The sequence below is a fragment of the Belonocnema kinseyi genome, chromosome 9 (assembly GCF_010883055.1).
Source record: "Belonocnema kinseyi isolate 2016_QV_RU_SX_M_011 chromosome 9, B_treatae_v1, whole genome shotgun sequence".
NCBI lineage: Eukaryota > Metazoa > Arthropoda > Insecta > Hymenoptera > Cynipidae > Belonocnema > Belonocnema kinseyi.
In genome coordinates, this window is record NC_046665.1 from 48399145 (window position 1) to 48404200 (window position 5056).

Consider the following 5056-nt stretch of genomic DNA (forward strand, 5'->3'; position numbering starts at 1 on the left):
AATTTTGGTTAAAAAATTGTTTTATAATACATTTTGATTTAATAAATACTGTAAGAAAATCTACAAGATCCAGGAGTCGAAATTAAAATTACAGCAAATTTTCCAAATTTGGAATTGCTTTATAATGCCGAATTGTATGTAATTGTCCATTTTTTTGTACTTCTAGGGACGACTGAAAAATCCCGAAAAATAATATTACTGACACTGTGTAATTCCGGCATAATAAAATTATAAAATTAAATTCCCGAATAAGAAAATTTCTGAAGCGTTCATAATATTACCGAATTTTAAAATTCCCGAATAATAAGATTTCATAATTATAAAATATCATAACTGAAATATTCCTCAACTATACAATTGTAGAATTTAACAAGTTTATTCTTAATAAATCTGACTTATTTATTAAAAATACGATAAGAAAGTATTTGTATCAAAGAAATTTTCGTTCAATATTTAAAGTTTTATGTTTATTGTATTGTATTGTTGTTATTTTATGTTTGTTATAAGTTTATTGTGGTAATTTTGAAATTAAAGAATAATTTGTTTAAACTTTAAACATTACAAAAGCTTTTTCTTTGTATAAATATTTGATTATTTTTATTTAAAAATATATATTTATCAAACAAAAATTTTTTAAGCACTAATTTATCTTAACGTTTCTTTTTTTTAAATTAAAAAATCGCTTTTCAAGGACTTTTTTGTGCTTTAAAAAAAGACTATGTACAAAAAACCCGTCTCAAGTTTCAAAATTCCAAAAAAATGTGTATATTATTAAATGCACTCAAATTTCGGTTCAGTATATTAATGAAAATTAAACTTCAAAGTATAAAACATTATAATTTAAAAAATCATATTTGTCATTAGTAGAAACATGAAAATAATAAAGGAATAAATAAATCAATAAATAAAGTCAATAAAAGAGTCATAATAAAGGAATCATAATAATTTATATTTTATTAAGTATAAACATAATTACCTTTTTCAAATTCTTACTCTGAAAATTCAGTTTATTTCTTACCATCATATCATATAATTTTCTCTATTATTTATTACAAATATGTAATTTTGGTTCATCTAGAAATTGCGCTATTCATTATAAATTTATTATTTATTCCGTAGTTCCGTGTTTATATCAGCCCCATGCATCGCCCCCACTTTTCTGTTTTCTTACGATCCGGAGGGGAATTGTCGGTTAAACTAATCCAACAGATGGCGCCACAAAAAGTAGGTCTGTCTTTTTCACTGAATTGCATTAAGAAAAAGCAAAAATAATAAAGCAACTTGATGCTGTTTGCAAATAAACAAAAAAAAAATAGATGAAAAAATAATTCTAACTATTAGTAATTATTTAAAAAAAGAAAAAGTCATGGAAATATGTAGTTTAATATGAATAAAATTTAATTTTGAGATACATTTTGAAATCAGTTTGAACTTTACATTTTTGTGATTTATTTTGCTCATATTATTGATTTTATTATGTGTTAAAGTTAAACAAAATTATTTTTTGTTAAAATTATTAATATAGCTAATGAAAAAATTAATAATATTAAAGGCCTCAATGACAAAAATATTTAAAACATATACATGATCAGAAGAATTAAGAAGAAATATATGACGTATATTGTATATTGAGGGAATAGGGAATAATTTGGTAAAAAGTTAATGAAAAGACTAATGAATGAGAAAGTGGATTTAATATTATTTAATATAATTTATATATTTATTTAAATTGAACCGAATATCATATATACATTTATGCAGTTCAATAATTCATTTTTTTCTTAATCTTGAAAGCTTTTTTCTCGCTGAATTCAAACCCTAATAATTTTATTTAAAAATTTAAATTTAAAGGAGATTTTGAATGAAATAGTTAATTATATTATTGCAAATCTCATTTCTAAAATTAACAGACTATAAACTATTAAACTCTATAAACAAACGTACCGTACTCATGACAGAGTGTAGGAGGAAATTCACTTTTTTCGTTCAGCTTGACGCTCCGAACTCTTGTCTTCTTTATTAGTTTATTAAAAAATTTTCTACTCAAAACATGGAAAAACTGAAATTTTGTACATACAGTTTTTTAAGCTTTGATAACTAATCAGGGAAACTTTATATTATCCAAAATTAATGTTTAGGGACTCATAAAATACAAATAATTTGTTTATCATTCCATTTATTTGTTGGAAACAAATTTCATAAACAAATTTTGGTCCTTTCGCATAGAAATTTTTTTTTACACCGGAAATATTTTAAGCTGTTGGGCGAATAACTGCTAGTCACAAAAATATGTGAGAAGTTAACAATAACCATTGTTATGAATAATTCTCGTGACAAAATATTCAAATCTAAGGTTTTATCAACATTTTTATTTTCTTTAATCGCTACAATGGTTACGGATATTCCTAAAAAATGTATCTTTGATCATATTTAGTGGAATATAACAACTTACATGTTTATAAACAATTTACATAAAAAACGTCCCAATGTTGGCAGTATCAATCGGAAAAAGTCGGGTTTTCAATCGTAATAGATTGAAAATGAATCATAATACTGCATGCTAAGATTCACTCAATGCAAAATCTTTTGACAATAACCCACCGACTTGGCCATCAAAGAAAATTTAAATTTGATAAAACCTTAAGTTTAAATATTTTGTCATAAGAATTGTTAATAACAGTAGTTATTATTAACTCTTCTAATATTTTTGTGACTAGCAGTCATTCGTCCAATAGCTTAAAACATTTCCAGTGCAAAAAAAAAAAATTCTATGCGAAAGAGCAAACATTGTAAATTTGTTTATCTAATTTGTTTACAAAAATTTAAATTCTTATATTTTATCAAATATTATTAAATATTTATTATTTTAAGGAATACCTGAAGTCGTTTTGGTCATTGAAGGAAATTATAATTTGAAAGATCTCAAATTCTAATATTTTGACACAAAAATTGTTTATGACAGTAGTTATTATAAACTTTTCAATTATTTTGTTATTAAATGTCATTCCTACATTAATGGGAGCACTTTTAGCAAACAAAAAATGTTTTTCACAGATAATAAGACTTTGATCATACTTTGACTAAAAAAATTATTAATAAAAAAATAGAGGAAACAAAATTTCGGAGAGTCAAGATCTATAGAATTTAATGATCTTCAATTTAAAAAAAATTTCAAAATCGCAAGAAAATTGAAGGCTTTGGACATTTTTAAATAAAAAAAGTGCATTTCCTCCAACTGTGCGTCATGAGTACAGCACGTTTGTTTATACATTTTAATAGCTTATAGTATTTTTAGTTTAGAAATAAGGTTTGCAATAATATAATTAACTATTTAATTCAAAATCTCCTTAAAATTAAAATTTTTAGATAAAATTATTAGGGTCTGAATGCAGCGAGAAAAAAGCTTTCAAGATTAAGAAACAAATAAATTATTGAACTGTATAAATGTATATATGATGTTTGGTTCAATTTAAATAAATATATACATTATACTAAATTCATTTTCTCATTTATCATTCGTGTCAATGACTTTTTTCCAAATGATTCCCTGAAACATTTTAATTACAATTACCTCTACTTTTGAAAAATATTTCCTTCAAAACTTGAAATTTTTAAGATTTTAAAGGAACAAAGATTCTTTACTTTGCAACTTAAGTTGTAGTCTTACATATTCTAATTATTATTATTATATTTATATTGGATATAAGTAATATATTTTTCATTAATTCTTCTGATCATGTATATGTTTTAAATATTTTTGTCATTGAGGTCTGAAATATTATTAATTTTTTCACTAGCTACATTAATTATATAAACGAGAAATAATTTTGTTTAACTTTAACAAATAATAAAATCAATAATATGAGCAAAATAAATCACTAAAATATAAAGTTCGAACTGCTTTCAAAATGTATCTCAAAATTAAATTTTATTCATATTAAACTACATATTTTCACGACTTTTTCTTTTTTAAAATAATTAGTAATAGTTACTCTTATTTTTTCAGAATTCTTTTTTGTTTATTTACAAACAGCATCAAGTTTTTATATATTTTTGCTTTATCTTATTGCAATTCTATGAAAAAGACAGACCTATTTTTTGTGGTGCCATCTGTTGGTTTAGTTTGACCGACATTTCCCCTCCGGATCGTAAGAAAACTAAAACTACTCAGAGTAAGCAGCCTTATCCTTGCATGCGGGGCTCTACAAGGATGGACGAACCACTTTCTCTAGCTTCTCGTGGGAACAACAATGACAACACCAAACATAGTTGTAGTAAGTGCGGTTCAAAACAACAGAACGTGCAGGTCTCCCGACAATGGGTCGGCCAACAATGCCGACCAATCTAGAGCTGGGGGAGCCAATGAAAATGGATTCAATGCGATGGATCGGCGGGATCTCGTGACCTTTGGGTGGACGGAGCAACTGAATCACGACTTGCTAGACTGCTACGATGCGAGTGTGGCCCGTGAACGGGGTTACATGGCACGGCTGCATGCCCTGTGTTGCGAGAAACACCCGGAGCTACCGCACTTTTCGCAGCAACGTCTGCGAAACCATGCTAAACTACTCCGTAAAAGGGGCTATATAAGCGGAACGCCTACTCTACCACAGCTAGAATAAGCCGGCAACAAAGAAAGAGAGGCGACACTAAGCCCAACCGCGGGCAGGCATCCAATAGATGAAGAGCGATGCTTTACGACCCGGAGAAACATCAACACCAAGGTTTCTCTCAAGCCTAAAGATCTGGCTGAAATGGATGACGAGCTTCGTGGACATTTTTCCGGTGAATCCGACCTCTGGGCTATCAATTATTGTGTGTATAATGCAGCGAGCGCTTTAGCCGATGCGAACTGTAAAACAAAACCAACGGCTGATCATAAGACCAAAAGACGAATGCATCAACTTGACATAAAGATAGGCTGGGCAAGACAGTACGCGTCCCGCATTTAATATGTGATTGACTACATCAAATCTGGCAGAAAATTTACCGCCAAGGTTCGAAAGTTCGCGCGCGAACTCCGGACCCGTTATCACACACTTAACAAGTCAAAGCT